This window comes from Stegodyphus dumicola, chromosome 9 (assembly GCF_044657685.1).
Source record: "Stegodyphus dumicola isolate Sdum_Otavi_A_Nest chromosome 9, ASM4465768v1".
Classification (NCBI taxonomy): domain Eukaryota; kingdom Metazoa; phylum Arthropoda; class Arachnida; order Araneae; family Eresidae; genus Stegodyphus; species Stegodyphus dumicola.
The window spans coordinates 189282921-189302467 of NC_140776.1; the positions used below are offsets into that span (position 1 = coordinate 189282921).

The following is a 19547-nucleotide window of genomic DNA, read 5'->3' on the forward strand; positions in this document are numbered from 1 at the left end:
AGCAATTAGTGCACCGTGAGGCACACAAGCGTTCACTAACACTGCATAAGAAGATGCTTGTTCACATGCTGTTGAAAGGATTACATATATATCATTAAGGAGGCATAATACATCTCATTAAGGAGAAGTCATGTATTTGCGAATTGTTAGTATTGCCATTTTAGATTGGTGGGAACGGGAGCTTAAACACACAGTTGTGGTGAAGCACAGATATTGCAAAATCCATTGGACTAGTGCTTCGAATCTCCTCCCCGTTTTAAAGGCCCACCAGCGGCCGAGCGGTAATGTCGCTGCACACTTGGAGTTCGGTCCGAGGTCCGAATCCCGCGAACGAGCTGGCTGCATGGGCGTATTCGTGGTTTTTCAAATATGTAACGAGCCAGTATCTCTTAGAAAGTGCTCCATTATGGCATCTCTCCCCTTAGCAATATAGCCAATGAGGCTTTGCCGTTATCACATAAAACAAACCAAATCTCCCCGTTTTAGGAAGAATCGTGCAGCCGAAGAAAAGTAAAATCAGCGAAAATTACTGGTTAGATCTGGGAACAAACCCCGTGGAACAGGTGGCTTTTTTTTCCGGTTTTCTCCACGTTTTACATTAGCACGAGCCATGTTCCTTAGAAAGCCTTCCTCAAAAGCATACTTCCTTTATGTTAAGGGGTGTTGGAACCCAAAAATCTTCAAAAAACGGTGACTGCGGATTTTTGTATTTTCAAATTCTCTACACTTTTATTTTTCTAAAAATACCATTCTTTAATCTCTATGAAAATTATAACTGTAGAAAATCGAGTTTTAATTTGTCATCGAATGCTTTGATAAACGAGGATTTTTACATAAAAACGCGTTTTTCTCCAAACGTGATTTTTTTTATACTCGATTTACCTTTTCTCAGGAACTACTGCTCAAAGGTATCTAAAATTTTTATGGCTTATTCCTAATGTTTAATAAAATGAGCTTTTTGTGATAAACTAAGAAAAAAAAAATTTAAAAATGTTTTGTGTGAGAAAAGTGCTAAATTTTACTATGCCTAACAAAATATTTTGTAAATTACTCTAAAATTCAAAATGTTTCAAAAGCTCATTTCAGTATAATAAGATTAGTATACTTTAATTACTCCAAAAATTTCAAGCCTGTATCTACAGCAGGTTTTGAGAAAAGGTACATTGAAAATGGCCAATTATTTAATATTGTCGGTATAAGGGTTGCTGATACCCTTTAATGAAATTGGCGTGCTCTAACATAAACGAAATAATTCGTGAACTGTGAAAATACTGCTTCAGTTTATAGGGGCGAAACCGCTTATGCCGGGTTTCGAGTCCCGGGCTGAAATGCGAATCTTCAGCGACTTTACCTCTCTGCCGCTAACATCATGAGTACTGTGATTTCTGGGACAATATAACTTTTATTACTACTCTAGAAAGTATATTTTATCTTCTTCAGACTCCATTCTGCTCTAATTCCATTTGAATTACTTTTTGCCCTCTTTCCTTGGTCTTCACATCATTCATATTTAAAAATATACGCTTTGCAAAACTCGTTTTTTTTTTATATACTAGCAGCTTCGCAGCCAGCCTTCGTCTGGCTTTTAAATGTACCGGAAAAATGTCTGAAGGAAACACCAAACATTAAATTTAAAAATTGCGTAAAATTTTACTCTGCAGGACAACTTCATTAAAAAAAGTTATTACGTATAACAAAATTACAATGAAATAAGCAATATCCCTTAATACAAATATTAATTATCCCAATAAATAAATTAACCAACTTCCCTCAAATGGTATAAAGGAGGTTAAGAACTTTGTTTCTTAAGAAAATCACTCAAAACTTTTTAATATCTTAAAAACAGTGAAATGAGCAGTAAATAACATAAAAGAATGCAAAAAATTCTGAAAAGCAAAGTATAATTAATGATATTTTATCTTACATTTTCAAGAGAAAAAAATTACAATCAAATAAGCTATATCCCTTAATACAAATATTAATTATCCTAATAAAAAAATTAAGCAACTTTCCGTTGAAGAAAAAAAATCACGCAAAACTTCTCAATATCTTACAAACAATGAAATAAGCAAAAAATAACATGAAAGCAACTCAAAAAACATAAAATTCCGCGCAGTACAGAACAACTTTATCAAAAAAAAAAAAAAAAAAAAAAAAAAAAAAAAAAAAAAAAAAAAAAATCAATAAAAATGTATTATATAACAGGATGAAAGTTTAACGTGTCCAAAAATCAAAGAAAACTGTACATTTTTCAAAATAAACATTTTTTTAAAAAATCCCGTTGAAAAGGTGTTAAGCTCCCTTTGTTAAATAAATTCAAATTTAATCGATTTATTGAAACACGAAATTTATTTTAAAATCGTAAAATAACTAAATGCCTATGTTTTATGACGATGTCAAAATGGAGTGTGTAGAGTAAAATCTTGGGTTCCTATAGCCCATTATGTCTCAAAATGACGTGATTTCGTCACAAAACATAAAATAAAAAAATTCTAATTCGAATTTCTAAAAAATCGCTTCGAGGTGTACTGGCTCTTGTCTAGATGCACCTATGTACCAAATTTCGTAGCGTGGGTCTGTTAGCTTACGCGCAGCGCAAACGAAAGACACACACACCACTTTCTTTTATAATATGTAGAGATTTACGCATCATATTTTATATAAAGAAAGTTTTTTTTATGGGCAGCATGTGTACAGATACACACTGCATTTAATTTTTTCTTCCAAGGAGGAAAAAAAAAAAAAAAAAAAGCGTCGTTGTTCTTTTCTGCTGACTGGGAATCTTTCGATGTTTTACTCGCATTTCATTCACATTTCGTCGCGCTTCTGCTAGACATTTCTTCTGCTTCTAGCAGCTTGTTTCTTGCTGCTTATTTTTATGCAGTGTTTATGTCCGCAGCCTGAAGATAAGCCAAAAAAAAAAAAAAAAAAAAAAAAAAAAAAAAAATACGAAACATTGTCTATTATTTCAAGCTCCAATTCCAAAATATTTTAATTATTAAATAAGTCCACTTTGCTTTGTATAATTTATGCAAATTGCAAATATAAATATCTAGCTATTGTATAGTATATAGTTTCAAACTGGTGGCCTGCGGGTCGCATGCTGCCCCTGAAGGAAATTTATGTGGCCCGTACATTTCAGTCACGTATTTGTTTCAATACTCTCCTTAAAGATTTCGATAAAACATTAATTTATTGGGCAGTGGATATGTTTTGAGAAAAGAGAAAAGCACGAGAAAGCATTTCAGCAAAACCCGAGGTGGGCACTCGGCCAGAAGTGTGATGGTAGCTCTCTTGTCTAAACGTTCTTCCTTTTTAGTACTTTTATTTTTAAATTATACATATCTTATTTCTCCTACACACTTAATGCCCCCTTGCGGCGGTAAAGTCGCTGAAAGCTGGCAGTTCGATCGAGTACCACCATGCCACACAGACACTATACATTTATAAACATCCACGCCTTATCCGGGAATCGAAACTGTATTCTTCGGCGTGACAGTCAGTCACTAACCGCTATCCCGGTTGGGCGGATCCTGTAATATAATGACTTAATGCCCATCCATGAACTGTTTCTGTCTATGGCGTATTTCGATGTAGTGATTTTGCGGTTCAGCAAATCAAAGATTTGGTCATCGAACTTTTGGGAAAAATTGAAGATTTGGAGCATCGAAAACATTTGGATCACTAGTTCTTGCTCTCTGACCTGTAGATTATATAAAACTTCTATAAAACGTTTAAGATTTATATGATTTTAGTCTCAATTATTATTATGGTTAATCTTAGGATTCTGACGTTACCAAAAGTTATTTATTTACGTTATTAAAATATTCATCTAAAAAGAAGTCCAGATTTAAACATTCAAAGGAGAGAAACCTAAGATATTTTGAACCAGCCAATAAGAGTAAAATACGTCGAGTAAATCATTCCTCTCTCCTCTCAGTAACATTCACAATATCACCACAGTGGCGACATCACTTGGCAATTGATAGAACTATTTTAAAATATTCTAAGTAAAAAAAGGTAATAGATAATTTTGCATTTTTTTATTTTAAAGCATAAAGCTCAAAAACTATATTTTTACTTTTTCTTTAAAAAATGTAAGTTGAACAACAGGGAATACTAAAATAATAAATATGGAAGATATAAGTATGGAATATGTTTGAAGTATTAGTTACAAGATTTAAATGTAGATGACACCACTACACATTCCGTGGTCAAAAAGGAAAATCCCTGAAACTGCGTTATCATGAAGCTAAAAATGTAATTTCGATTTTAAATTTTTGTTTTATACCATTCAGAAATGTCCTAAACAAGCGTCAATGATTTGTTAATTTAATTAATTTTAAGGTTAAACTGCATTAAATTATCAATACCTGCAGTAAAAACTTTTAGTTCTTTTTTTGAACTTGTTTCGGAATTAGAAAAGAAAAAGCTTTATGATTCGAAATAATGGCTACTATTTTTTACTTCTTCCATATTTTTTATTAACTGAAGGAAATACTTCAGCGATAAAACTAATTTATCAGCTCCGCAAGAAAGTTTACCTGCTCCCAGTAAAAAGATAAACGCTCTCGTAGGACTTCATTTTTCGGAAATGTTATGCCAGTTATGATCATACGATGACGAGAAAGTTTACAACGGATCATGCTGGTCACTAGAATATGGAATTGGATGCTGCCTAAACTTGTGCTGCAGGCTTTCAGCAGGCTTGGTTTCGAAGTATAAATAAGATTTTCACAGTGGCGTAGCAAGCATAACTGGCACCCGGGGCAAAATACCTTTTTGGCGCCCCCCCCCCACAAAAAAAACACTGATAGAAATATAATTTGTAGAATATATTCGTAATAAAAATAATGCAAATAATAATAAAATGCTGAATCTGCCATAAAATACTCTAAAATATATTAAGAATAGTCACTACCTAACCACACTAGCATTGGATTCTGAAATGTATATGTATCGGCGGAAAAATCAGACTTACGATGATGTAGAATTAGTTAAAAAAGTATTATTTATTTTACATATTTTTATAATTGTTTTTAAAAAAGTACAGTTTTTAAACAATTAAAATTTTATATTATAGATAAGTAGATATATTTTTAATAATAATACAATGTTATAATACATTAATATAATTAATTACTATGTATACATTTTTCTTGCCTTGGATGAAGCAAATTTATCAATTACTTCATCAAAGTCGATCCTTTCAAATTCTTCTCTTTCCACATTCAAAAATGCCAGATGACTTAGGGGATCTTGTCCCATCGTTGATTGTAAATATGTCAAAATTAATTTTAATTTGCTGAACGAACGTTCATAGCTAGCATTTGATAATGAAATAGTTAGGAATATTTGAAGTGCAACTCTTAGGTTTAGAAAAACATTTTCTCTATAGATCTGTAATGGAGTTTTAGAACATTTTGCAGTCACATTCACTGCTCAAAACAATTAGGGAATATTGTGGTTCGGTATGAAATAACCATAAAATCAACAATCTATTTCAGAAAAGGAAGTAGAAGAGATTATAAAGGAAAATTATAATGTTTACAAAATTGGGAATATGTAAATTTAGTGTGTGACGTCGAAAACTATGCGTTTTAGATAAGGAGTAAGGAGCGGCCTGCAGCATTCCTTTTGTTGTAGCAGATTAAAAACAATTGACACGCGTTGAATGCTTTGTAGCAATGAATATTTGATGTCTCAGTAAGATGACTTAGTTGAATCGGTAACCAGGAAGGCCATCAGTCGTTTAAAGGAGAGTGAAACGCAATCCTTTGTAGCGGAAGCGTTAGGAGTTTCCAAAAATGTAATTTTCAGACCATGGAATCGGTTTCTGGAAAATGGATATGTTTGAGAAATTCGGGACAAGGTCGTGTTATCGTTTTAAAATAAAAACCGGGAGCTTTACCTGCATTTCCTTTAAAAATATAAAAATATATCTCTATTTTAGAGAAATAAAGTGGTCAGAAGGAATGTTTTGTATACGGAGATATTTGGTTGATGTACTGCAAACATTTTATCAGGCAATACAAGGAAATAAATAATTAATTGTATTACAGTGATTATTAATTTTAAATACATTTTCCAGAAATCTATCAAAATAAAAATTGAAATTTTCCGAAAAATCTTGTTTGGAGACCATTTGGCGCCCCCTTGCGAGCGGCGCCCGGGGCATCATACATTCCCTTGCACCGCCCCCTCGCTACGCCACTGGATTTTCACCGTCGATTTATTGTTGATTTTTCATACAGGTTGAGCACATCTATGTTGTTGTTATTATTGCTGTTATTCTGACTTATCTCACTTCTCTGGCAGTAATATCAGAACAAGCTGACAAAATTCATCGTGGCAAAGAGCGCAAGTCATAGTGTCACTTGTATTGTGTTAAAGGCTATTCCTTTGGCAATAGCCTTTAACACAATACAAGTGACACTATGACTTTGCTCAGTTCTGCCTCCGATTGGGCAGGAACGGGTCTGAGAGCCTTCTACCAGCAACCTCTCTAAAAGACATATTTAAAGTGTCCCATGTCACACAGACACTATACATTTACAAACATCCATGCCTTCGAAACAGCAGTCAGCGTCGCAAATCACAATTCCGGTTGGGCAATGCACGTGTATAAAAAGTAATCTATGCCACTGTATGATGAAACAATTTTAGATTATTTGATGTCTTCTTTAACAAATTGTATCGGTTGCGTTAGATGGAAAAAGTTTTATTACGAATCTACAAAATTGCTTCATAATTTTGCAATACTATGTTCGTAATTTTGCGAGAGTTTTATTTTCCTGTTTTATCTGTCGTAAAACGAGAGAAAGAGCTTTTTAACCTCCTTGAAAAGCAGATTAAGCTCACTTAAAGCCTTTTCAAATTCTTTTCTGGCGATTAAACGCAAATTATTTCCACTTTAATCGTAGCACTTTTGGTAAGAGATGCTTTCAGCTATAAGTACATTGACGAGCCAAAACATTATGACCATCCCCACGTTTTTCAATGAACTTCTCTGGATGACGCAGGTGCTTGAATTTGAATGGTATATCTCGCTTACTTGCGAGTAATGGGCTCTAAGCGAATTTGACAGAGGGCATATTGTGATTGTCGAAGATTCGGAACGAGTATCTCCGAATCTGCACGACTTGGTAGGTTGTTTACGATGAGCCATTGTTAGTGCGTATGCATAGTTGATAAATGAAGGCGAAACCAGCAGTAGACGTCAATGTGTTGGATAAAAAAAAAGGTCTTCTAAGACTTTCTCGCTTTCGACGCCAGGCAGTGGCTCAGCTTACACTTTAATACCACATAATTTCAAGTACATGTGTGTCGGAAGACACAGTTCAGCGGATATTACTGGACGGCGCAACAGACGTCCCACTCGTCTGTTGATTAAGCGTCATTGCCAACTACGCTTACAATAGGACCGGGAATAACAAGATTAGACAATGGATAAGTGGAAGACAGCTGCCTGTCACGATTTCTCATTTATCATGTCGATGCTCTAGTCAGGATATGCCGTCTTCCAGGCGTGCATTCGCTGCCCCCTTCCCTGTACAGCAGGTCATACACAGGCGGGTGGTAGTAGCGAGTATTATGCTTTGGGGGACGTTCTTAGGGACGGCTCTGAGACCCTTAATTGATAGAACAGACCATGAAAAATGAGGGCTCTCTGAACATAATTGCTGATCAGTTGCAGCCTTACCTGTTTGGAGCTTATGTGCGATTAAATTGAATATATTTGCTTTAATTAGGGTTGTAAGTACTGTTTTACTTCTCTTTTAGTATTTTGCTAAGTGATTTTATGATATTTATTGTCCTCATCAACTTTTTAAGGCAGATTGCATGACTGAATTCGCCGGCAGTGCTTTACTTCGCTAATGCATTCTCATTAGAATGGATGAATTTAAGCCTTGACTTTACCTTTTCTATATTTTCGGCTTCGGGTAAGCGCTGTGATTGCATCCTAATTGACTTAATTACCGAAAATGGCCTTGGACATAAAACTGTACTATCTGATAAAAATCCTATGTAATATGCCAGTATTGAAAGAAACAATCAATCTGATAAGAAAAAGCTGCGACTTGTTTCTAAAATGAGGCGTAAAAGGTTACCAGCGAGAATATTCCGTTTGGAATCGGTTGTACCATTATTGGCGACTTTATCGCTTGCGCCGGCATAACGGAAAAGTACCGAAAAGGTTTATAAGACTTGTTTGATACAACAATAGCTTTTGCTAATGTAAACAATTATATTATTTTGAACATTACTTCATCAGATCCTCTCACTCATTTTAATATCACTAGGAGAAGATATAATAACTAATTGAAATGAAAAGGCAATAATCTTGAAAAGTAATAAGTAAATGTCATTAGTTTAACTTTCTAACTATTGAGTTTGATGTATATGAATTTATCTATGAATCATTTCAGAATTATCATGTTTAAATTAGTATATATTTCGACAATTTTGAAAGTATGCCTGACAAGTTTTCTTAGAAGGGGAAATAAATAAATAAAAATAACCCGTCGAATTAGGTTTTCTCCCGCAATAGAAGGGAGGGGAAGCTGTTTTTTAATTGTGCATTCTATTATCTGTTAATAAAATAAGTTAATTTTTTAAATATGATAGGCGCTGCCACAAATATAAGGCAATATTGCTTAATTTTCATATTATAAAATAAAAATGCATCAAACATTTAGGTTTTATGGCTTACATATAAAAAAGTCGTTTTGTTTCAGTTGAAATAAAAATGTTTAGACATGTACGAATTTTACTATTTAATTAAGTCTGAAAAAAACATGCCTTACATTTTTTAAAAATAAATACTGTTTTTTTAATTTTCTTATTTGCATTAAAAGAAATAAACATTTGATGTACATATTATATATTGGCATATACGTATATTTGTCAGTAAATACATATTTAGCATAAAATAAATACATGTATATAGCATATAAAGTCAACTGAATATCTGGAATTTTCAAAAATCCGGACTAGGTATAGTTTTTAATTTAAAACAGAGTAGAAAATAAAATTACCTTTTAGGACATTAACAGCATCTTCGGGAACTTCTTGCAGTTATAAAAATCTGATAATTTTGAACTATCATGTAATGCCTCCTGAAAAAAAAAGTATTTTATTGTGCTACAATTTAAAAGAAAGACAAGGGGCAGATAAATTTGACAATTTGCTGTGGCACAAGTATTAGGAATATGGAACCTATGCAGAATGGACAAGGTTTTTTTTTTTAGTCCAAAGGGACAATTCTCCCAGAAGGACTGTTAATTTCGTTTTGGCATTTTGCATATATTTTGCATTTTGCATATTCCCGATATGTTTCATTTCAAATTGCTGCCACCAAACATTATATTTAAAGAAATTAAATAATGAAGAATCTGCATGAATGTATGTATGCTTCTCGTATTGCAATAAAACAACGGTACCTAGAGCCAACAAAATTTGAATAAGGTAATCTTCCATAGAATATGGGCATGTGGAAGCCCTAATTGGAATTTGAAATTGGTTTTATTATTTGCTTTATTATTTAATATTTTCTAATACTTCAACGAATTTTTGATTAACAAAGTAAACGATTTCAAAGCGAGCAATGGCAAGACTGTACGAGTAAAAAAAAAAAAAAAAAAAAAAAAATCTCCAGCTCGCGAGAGTATTGGAAATTCTAAAGATATGTTCATTTTAAAATTATTTTGCGATATTGCTGTTGAATGTTTTTATGGTTTAACTGCGAAGAACATGATATTTTATAAATAAAGGTAACACACAAAATGTTAAAAAAACGCCCCTTTGGACGTAATTTAAAATCTGAAGCTTTCAGTCTTTTTTAAAGAATGCAAGATTTTTTTAAAATCGTAAACGGAAAGCCGTCTTAGCAGCTTTATTGGCCTCCCGGACTTCTGAATGTTCAAGAGGCCTTAGCTACACCTACACTCTCGAGAATAACAACATATTTGCAAAAATATAAGTTTTAGAATGTTGATATGACCCAGGTAGTGCTAGTATTTATATTTTGGAAAAATTCAGCTTTGCAACAGTAAGTGAATTTTATTGTCACAAACTATAAGCAGAATTTATAAAAAATGAAAGTTAAAAATCTATTAAAAACTACTAGAAGCTGAAAACGATATGACTTTAATAGGAAATTCAGTAAAGTATACGGTTTTTATTTCTTCCAATACTACCAAATAATTTACACACTTGTGTTATTAAAAAAAATCAAAACTTTAGTATGCATTTTTTTTTTCCACCGCTGTTCTTCCTATTTAAAATAGGAATGCATGCAAAACTAAATTTAAATAATTAAATTCGATAGCTTTGTGTAAATTGTTCAAAAATAAAAATAATGTTAAGAATTATTTACAAAAAGTACCATCCATACGTACAGCTTTCATTGTGTTAGCATTACGTAATAAATAAAACTACGTTACAGCATTACACTCTTAAAGCAAATTTACAGACACCTAAAAAAAAAGAGCAAACTAAAACTACTTTTTATTACATACTTAAATTTTGACACATAAACTAACTATAATTTATAATAATTAAGATATTTATATTAAGAAATAATTGTATATATATTTTAAAAGCGAACTTACTTTTGGCAAAGGAGCTGTATCCATTGTTACGACTGTCCTCGCTTGAAATGGCGCTTAGCCAAAGAACGTTCTTTGGCTTAGCAAACTTGTTTGGTCAGTCTGGGTGGACAATGACAAGACAGGAGGTCGTCCTGCTCCTTCAATTCACTCCCTTCCCCAAGGTTATTATTGCAAGTGGGAAACATGTTCTGCTACCAAGACAGTAAATTTGCGTTGTTTGACACGAAACGGAGCGAAAACTGCTGTCACCATGGAGGTAGGAAGTAAGATGGAGTCGCCCTAAACAAGTTTCTCCGTACCCTGCTCTGAAGCACCGGCGATCCCTACGTGGTGACCAAAACATTGGGTCATTTACCATTGAGTTCTATGGGATTTGACGCGTTCGGGTGTAAATATTTTGTAATTACGTCGCAAATATACATATAAATGTATATATTTTCTTTTTCTACAACACTTCAGAGTCCTAAGTATGTGAAAACAACATATTTTTAAACAACATTTCATTCTGAACGGAATTAAATGCTATACTTTTCACAGGACAGTTTTCTCAGAATGGTTTAATTTGAATGAAATATTTTCACAAGTTTTCGTTAATTACATTAAAAAAAATTAAGGTAATTCGATTTTAAACGGTTAAGGTACAAAAATTAAGATCAAAGTTTATTGTATTATTAATATTAAAATTATGCATTATTTATAGAGCTTCTTCTTAAAATACTTTCTTAAATATGACATTATTTTTTGGCTTCTTTTAAATCGAAAAATGTAAGTCATTTTATAATTAATGCTCTATTCGGTTCATTTTAAATTAGAGAATTATTAGGAATTAGCGAAAATTAAATAGGTATTAAATAGTATTTGACTTTCTCTGAACATTTCTGAAAGGGAATAAAATAAGTGTTTTTTTTAAGTATTATTTAAAACTTGTAACTGAGTTATTATAAAATGTAAAGGGAATAATTCTTTTAATTATACTTATCAGATTTTTTTTTTTTTTTTTTTTTTTTTTTTTTTTTTTTTTTTACCCTTTATTTCAACAATACATATTCCAAAACTCTTTATTACGTTCTTAAGTGCGCATCTCATAGCATTTGCTTTACAATACCTTTTAACAGATTGCTTTCCAATACGAACAATTCTTGCTTAAATAGTTTTATAACGTATTTGTCAACAGGATTTCAATTTATGTTTACAATTCAATATTAAGGTTATTATATATTTAGATAACATTTATAATCATTATAAATTAGATACATTTAATCATTAAATTTCTTCACAGTACTTTCACAGTTGTTTATAAGTGAATAAATTCTTCATTTCAAATACATTTATAAATAATTAAATGAATATTTAAGTATTTTGTCAAAGGCAGATACATGCTTTTTGCAAGCACATGCATAAATACCCATACATATTTCCTATTTATCATTTCCGGCATGTGCAAATCTTTAATTTCTGTGCATTCACTATATTTTTCGTGTAAAGTAATTTACACTAATTTAGCATACACCCGAAAGTTTTACATAAAAAATACATATGAATATAATTTGAATGAAAATTATAAGTATTATTTTTAATACCCACTCAGAGGTCAGTTTTTCTTCAAAATTCCTCCACGATGGCATCTCTCTCTTTAGGCAGATAGCCCTTGCATGTGTTACTCTATTTAATAAAAACTTAATCTGACCTATGTGCCTTATTACAAATATTTTAACATACATAATTTTATATTTACATTTAGTCATCAAGTTTCAAACTTTTCAAATCTTCTAGAAAATAAATTTTGGCAGATCTCTTTTAGCAATTTTCTTAAAATCTATATTTTTGTAGTGCAACTGCTTAGAATTTTATAAAACAAATTCATAATCAAAATCGCTGTTGTTAGTTATCGAAAAATAACCAAGATGTGATTTTTGCGTAAATGTCAGTAAACTATACAAATTGCTATTATCCATCACACTATGAATGTTTCTTTCATGCGAGAGTGTCCCTTTTTCGATTTCTATGGAACTGTCGTGTGTCGAAATACTATCAGAATCTTGTCAAACGAGCTTCTGAATGTAAACAAAGAACACCCCGTCTGGTGACCCAAGCTTCAAAGCAGTGCTTCACTTCTAGCGCGGAATGGCCCCTCCTCCCTTTCCTACCTCCATGGCTGTCACCCTCCAAATCCCACCCTGCGAGATTTATAGTGTAAGAATTTAGAAATGTTGAAAATATGTGCCCAACTACAAAGTCTTCCAAAGCTAAGAAAGAAAATTTAAATATTATTAGCCTTGAAGGAATTAAAATTTATCCTTTAATGCACGAATAAAGTGCTATTCAAATTCTTTAAAAAATGTCTCAAAATTATTTTCTACAAATAAGAAACCACTCTTTACTAAGTGTAGTATTTTATTAGCAATTTATAAAAATACGTTAGAATTGTGCTGCTCTTGATCTGAACACAATGTAAATTAAGCCAGCCTGGCTAAAATAATGTGGCTAAATGCCTGTAAAGAGTCTCTTGTTGGTTTAAGTCTTGGGGAACTTACATACGACAGTATAAACTTCTCCGGCTTTGTCCAGGTTTCGATAGAGAATACTCACCGGGATAGATTCAAATGTCTCTTACCTTTTCTTACTCTACGGCAATTTTTTTAAGACGAACAGTATTTTAAAAGTGCCCCCATGTCCCATATATGACATTTATGCCTTCCCTACAGCAATCCACGTAATGATATTTATACCTTTCCTAGTAGGTGTCAATACGATGGCCAATTTTTATTATATGTGGTTATAGCATATATATATATAAGAAAATCTGCTGATATCTGAGTCACTACTATAGCTATCGTCACCAAAGTTTTTACAATTCTTTTCTGGGTCCTGAAAAAGGTCTACGTCTACTTTAAAAAAAATCTGATGTGTACACCACATGACTTCCTTGTACGGAATATTAAATTATACGCATTTTTCTTGACTTTTATTTAAGCTTATTAGATTGAATTAAACCTACTTCGCGGACAGCGCATAAACCACAATAGAATAAATGCATTCTTTAAAATTCACTTTGTTTACCATAGCGACACTCTGGCGCTAGGTTTACTTAACAGAATTATATTTCATTCATATTATAACTCAGAATGCACATAATGTATATCATTTAAAGAATTATCTAATCGTTGCCACATGTTCTATTCAAATACTATAATAAAGCTAGACTTATGTATAAAAGAAATTAAGCAAACAAAACAAAAAAAGCTTTTCACAGACGATTGAGTATTTCTCATTTAATTAATTCGGTTCTCACTTTGCGAGAAGGCAAAAATACATAAAAATTCAGAATATCTATATTAAAAATTACGAAGTAAATCTTGAACACTTATTTCCTCGAAGAAACTCCAGAAAGGATTAAGCATGATTTAATTCGCAATAATAAATGAAGGCGTTATCTTTGTTGTTGCGAAGCTTAGTCTCTCTAGATTGGCAACAAATCCACTAGTCTCCCGTTTCAAATGTAAACATCAATGGCCGCCATTAAAAAAGGCTTAGCGGCAATTAAACAACTTTAAAAAATAACAATGGTTATTTTTCAGTTTATAAAATATATATATTGCCATTTGTGCAGCATATTGGTTATTTGTATTAAATATACACACCTAAAAATATTAGATTAAAAATTGGTTACCATTTTTATTATCAAAATTTAAATTATCATACTTTAATTCTAAAATTTAGTGCGAAATTTGGGCCTGTTTAGTAGAGATCAGTTTCCTTATTATTTCACTTAGTTTTAATCGCAAATGAGGATCTACTTTTAATTTTATTTTATATTTATTTTTCAAAATTTTGTTCACGCAAATAGATTGTGTAAAAAAAGTAATAAAATTTAATAGCTTTATTTGAAATGCCTTTAAGTTATTTTTTCGTTTGAGCCAAATATTAACAAGTGTTATTTATGAAATCTTCAGTTAGGAAATATATATATCAAGTGTTCTTTTTTGTCACGAGATTTTTTAATTTATACTTAAAAGTCCTTTGTTTCTTTGTGTACCACCTATTTTGCTCTTGCGTACCACCAGTTGAGAGTAGAGAAACATGTTTCAGAAAGTAAATTTTTTTTTTTTTGCATTTTTGTAAATGCGATGTTTTGTTTGGAAGAATTATTGGTAACTTCTATTCTTTCAAAATTCAATACAATTTTAAGTTGTTTGAACAATCTTTATTACATTATCGTGCAAACGGTAAATGCGCTGTTCTTACGACACTTGCAATTAACACATTGCATTTCATAAGTATATTCTTACAGAAAATTTAAAATTATATACTATTTAAGCTATAAAATTTAGATTTCTTATAAAAAATAAGTTATATAATTTAAAGCCAGCAACTGTAAATAGTAAAAATGATTATATAAAGCACTATAAAATAAAGCTTAAATATTTTGTAGATATAAAATAATTTAATAAAATAACTTTTCATTGTAAATGTTATTCAACACCATAGACAAAATATTTGTGCGTGATAGACATTTAAAGGTAAGAGATCACTAAGGAAACAAATTTGATAAGCAATGGTCTTTAAAAATAAAATCAATACCTGGAGGACAAAAACAGTAAAATGCCGTGCAATATGAGGTCAGTTTACTGTCCATTTTCTCCGGGTTTTTATGCGTTTTTACTTAAACCTTTTATTTGAGACACCTTTTCACACTTTCCAGATTGCAGTGAGAAGCATTTCTTTTTCTTCGATTTCAATAATAAGTAAACTTACACCACAAAACTTATTCTTACCTTGGACATTTGACCTTAGATCTCTTACCTTTAAATGTCTAAGTTCAAAGTCTCTAAGGTCCAACGTCAGACGTCTAAAGAAGTCTAAGGTCAGAAGTCTAAGGTCCAACGTCAGACGTCTAAGGTCCAACATCAGACATCTAAGGTAAGAAGTGTGAGAGTGTGTGTGAGTGTGTGTGAGAGGGTGTGTGTGTGAGAGTGTGTGAGAGTGTTTGAGGGTGTGAGGGTGTGTGTGTGAGGGTGTGTGTGTAAGGGTATGTGTGTGAGGGTGTGTGTGTGAGAGTGTGTGAGTGTGTGAGGGTGTGTGTGTGAGAGTGTGTGAGTGTGTGAGAGTGTGTGTGTGAGGGTGTGAGTGTGAGTGTGTGAGGGTGTGTGTGTGAGTGTGTGAGGGTGTGTGTGTGTGTGAGGGTGAGTGTGTGTGAGAGTGTGAGTGTGTGTGAGAGTGAGAGTGTATGAGTGTGTGAGAGGGTGTGTATGTGAGGGTGTTTTGTGAGGGTGTGTGTGAGGGTGTGAGAGTGTGAGAGAGTGTGTGAGTTGAGTGTGTGAGGGTGTGTGTGGGAGGGTGTCTGAGTGTGTGTGTGGGTGATGGAATGTGGTGAGGGGGAGTGTGTGTGAGGGTGTGTCTGTGAGGGTGTTGTGTGAGAGTGTTTGAGAGTGTGTGTGTGTGAGGGTGTGTAAGATTGAGAGTGTGAGGGTGTGTGGGTGAGGGAGTGTGTGTGAGAGTTTGAGTAAGGGTGTGCATGTGTGAGGGTGGGTGTGTGTGAGTGTGTGTGAGAGGATGTGTGTCTGTGAGAGTGTGTGTGTGAGAGAGTGTGTGAGGGTGTGTGTGAGGGTGTGAGAGTGAGAGTGTATGAGTGTGTGTGAGGATGTGTGTGTGAGGGTGTGAGGGTGTGTGTGAGGGTGTGTGTGAGTGTATGTGTGAGTGTGTGGGTGAGGGTGTGTGGGTGAGAGTGTGTGAGAATGTGTGTGTGTGTGTGAGGGTGTGTGGGAGAGGGAGTGTGTGTGTGGGTGTGTCTGTGAGAGTGTTTGAGAGTGTGTGAGTGTGTGTGTGAGGGTGTGTGTGAGTGTATGTGAGAGTGTGTGTGTGAGAGTGTGTGTGTGAGGGTGTGTGTCTGTGCGAGTGTGTGTTAGTGTGTGTGTGTGAGGGTGTGTGTGTGAGAGAGTGTGTGTGAGTGTATGTATTTGTGTGAGTGTGTGTGAGAGTGAGCATGTGAGGTTGTGTGTGAGGGTGACTGTGAGTGTGTGAGGGTGTGTGTGGGTGTGTGTGAGGGTGTCCGAGAGTTTGAGTGAGGGTGTGTGTGTGAGGGTGTATGTGTGAGAGTTTGTGTGTGAGGGTGTGAGGGTGTGAGGGTGTGTGAGTACGTGTTTGTGAGAGTGTGTGTGTGAGGGTGTGTGAGGGAGTGTGAAAGTGTGTGAGGGAGTGTGAAAGTGTGTGAGAGTGTGTGACTGTGAGAGTGTGAGGATGTGTGTGTGAGAGAGTGTTTGAGAGTGTGAGTGTGTGTGAGAGTGTGTGTGAGTGTGTGTGTGAGGGTGTGTGGGTGATAGTGTTTGAGAGTGTATGTGTGTGTGGGGGGGGTGTGTGTGAGGGTGTTGAGGGTGAGAGTGTGTGAGTGACAGTGTGTGTGTGACTGTGATGGTGTGTGTGAGTGTGAGTGAGGGTGTGTGTGAGGGTGTGAGAGAGTGTGTGAGTGTGTGAGGGTCTGTGTGTGAGTGTGTGTGTGGGTGAGGGAGTGTGGTGAGGGAGTGTGGGTGAGGATGTGTGTGTGAGGGTGTTGTGTGAGAGTGTTTGAGAGTGTGTGTGTGAGGGTGTGTGAGAGTTTGAGTGAGGATGTGTGTGTGAGGGTGTGTGTGTGAGAGTTTGAGTAAGGGTGTGTGTGTGTGTGTGAGTGAGGGTGTGTGAGGGTGAGGGTGTGTCTGTGAGGGTGTGTGTGTGATTGTGTGAGAGTGTGTATGTGGGTGTGTGTGTGAGAGTTTGTGAGTGTGTGTGAGAGTTTGAGTGAGGGTGCATGTGAGAGTGTGTGTGAGGATGTGAGTGTGTTTGAGAGTGTGTGTGAGGGTGTGTGTGAGTGTGTGAGGGTGTGAGTGAGAGTGTGTGTCTGTGTGTGAGAGTACGTGAGTGTGTTTGAGTGTATGTGCGTGTGTGTGAGAGTGTTTGAGAATGTGTGAGATTGAGTGGGGGTGTGTGTGTGAGAGTGTGTGGGTGAGGGTGTGAGGGTGTGTCTGTGAGGGTGTGTGTGTGAGGTGTGTGAGGGTGTGTGAGGGAGTGTGAAAGTGTGTGAGTGAGGGTTTGTGAGTGAGGGTGTGTGTGAGGGTGTGTGAGTGTGTGAGTGTGTGAGGTTGTGTGTGTGAGGGTGTGAGGGTGTGTTTGTGTGAAGGTGTGTGTGTGAGGGTGTGAAAGAGTGTGAGAGTGAGAGTGTATGAGTGTGTGTGAGAGAGTGTGTGAGTTTCTGAGTGTGTGAGGGTGTGTGAGAGTGTGAGAGTGTTTCGGAGAGTTTGAGTGAGGGTGTGTGTGTAAGAGTGTGTCGGAGAGTTTGAGTGAGGGTGTGTGTGTGAGGGTGTATGTGTGAGAGTTTGTGTGTGAGGGTGTGAGAGTGTCTGTGAGGGTGTATCTGTGAGATTGTGTGTGTGTGTGAGGGTATTGAGGGTGAGAGTGTGAGAGTGTGTGAGTATGTGTGAGTGAGTATGTGTGTGTGAGGGAGTGTGAAAGTGTGTGAGGGAGTGTGAGATTGTGAGGGTGTGTGTGAGAGAGTGTTTGAGAGTGAGAGTGTGTGTGTGGGGGTGTTTGTGAGGGTGTGTGTGTGTGAGGGTGTTGAGGGTGAGAGTGTGTAAGTGTGTGAGTGACGGTGTGTGTATGAGGGAGTGTGAAAGTGTGTGTGAGTGTGTGTGAGAGTGTGTGAGTATGTGTGAGTGAGTAAGTGTGTGACTGTGAGGGTGTGTGTGTGAGAGAGTGTTTGAGAGTGTATGTGAGACTGTGATGGTGTGAGGGTGTGTGAGTGAGGGTGTGTGTGTGAGGGTGAGTGTGTGAAAGTGTGTGTGAGTATGTGTGAGTGAGTAAGTGTGTGACTGTGAGGGTGTGTGTGTGAGAGAGTGTTTGAGAGTGTATGTGAGACTGTGATGGTGTGTGTGAGTATGAGTGAGGGTGTGTGAGTGAGGGTGTGTGTGTGAGGGTGTGTGTGTGAGAGAGTGTGTGTACGTGAGGGTGTTGTGTGAGGAGGGTGTGTGAGTTTGAGTGTGTGAGTGTGTGTGTGAGGGTGTTGTGTGAGAGTGTTTGAGAGTGTGTGTGTGAGGGTGTGTAAGAGTGAGAGTGAGGATGTGTGTGTGAGTGTTTGAGTAAGGTTGTGTGTGGATGTGTGTCTGTGAGAGTGTGCGAGTGTGTGTGAGAGTGTGCGAGTGTGTGTGAGGATGTGTGAGGGTGTGTGTATGTGAGAGTGTGTGTGAGAGTGTGTGAGTGTGGGTGAGGGTGTGTGAGTGAGGGTGTGTCTGTGAGGGTGTGTGTGTGGGTGAGGATGTGTGTGTGAGGGTGTGTGTGAGGGTGTGTGAGAGTTTGAGTGAGGGTGTGTGTGTGATGGTGTGTGAGAGTGTGTGAGTGTGTCAGAGAGTTTGAGTGAGGGTGTGTGTGAGAGAGTGTATGTGTGAGAGGGTGTGTGTCTGTGAGAGTGTGTGAGCATGTGAGGGTGTGTGTGTGAGGGTGTTGTGTGAGAGTGTTTGAGAGTATGTGTGTGAGGGTGTGTAAGAGTGAGAGTGAGGATGTGTGTGTGAGTGTTTGAGTAAGGTTGTGTGTGTGGATGTGTGTCTGTGAGAGTGTGCGAGTGTGTGTGAGGGTGTGTGGGAGTGTGTGTGTGTGTGACTGTGAGGGTGTGTGTGAGAGAGTGTGTGAAAGTGTGTGTGTGTGAGAGTGTGAGTGTGAGTGAGGGTGTGTGTGTGTGAGGGTGTGTGAGTGTGTGTGAGTGTGTGTGAGAGAGTGTGAGAGGGTGTGTGAAAGTGTGTGTGTGTGAGGGTGAAGTGAGAGTGTGTGTGGGAGGGTGTGTGTGTTTGAGGGTGTGTGTGTGAGGGTGTGTGTGAGAGTGAGGGTGTGTGTGTGAGGGTGTGAGAGTGAGAGTGTATGAGTGTGTGTGAGGGTTTGTGGGTGAAGGTGTGTGTGTGATTGTGTGTGAAAGTG

The 19547-nt window shown here is 35.9% G+C and overlaps 2 protein-coding genes across 8 annotated transcripts in view; one reads left to right on the forward strand and one right to left on the reverse strand.

Annotated features, from left to right (window-relative positions):
• Positions 1-10668, reverse strand: part of LOC146995590 (inositol polyphosphate-5-phosphatase A-like) — a 214360-nt gene extending 203692 nt beyond the window's left edge. Inside the window, exons 1-2 of the mRNA XM_085824465.1 lie at positions 10614-10668; positions 9039-9119 (exon numbers count right to left, since the gene is read on the reverse strand). The gene's annotated coding sequence lies outside the window, so the exon portion shown is untranslated. The remainder of the gene's footprint in view (positions 1-9038; positions 9120-10613) is intronic.
• LOC146995591 (transcription factor unc-3-like) overlaps positions 1-19547 on the forward strand; it is an 83694-nt gene that overhangs the window by 34721 nt on the left and 29426 nt on the right. The gene's annotated exons all lie outside the window — the stretch shown is intronic.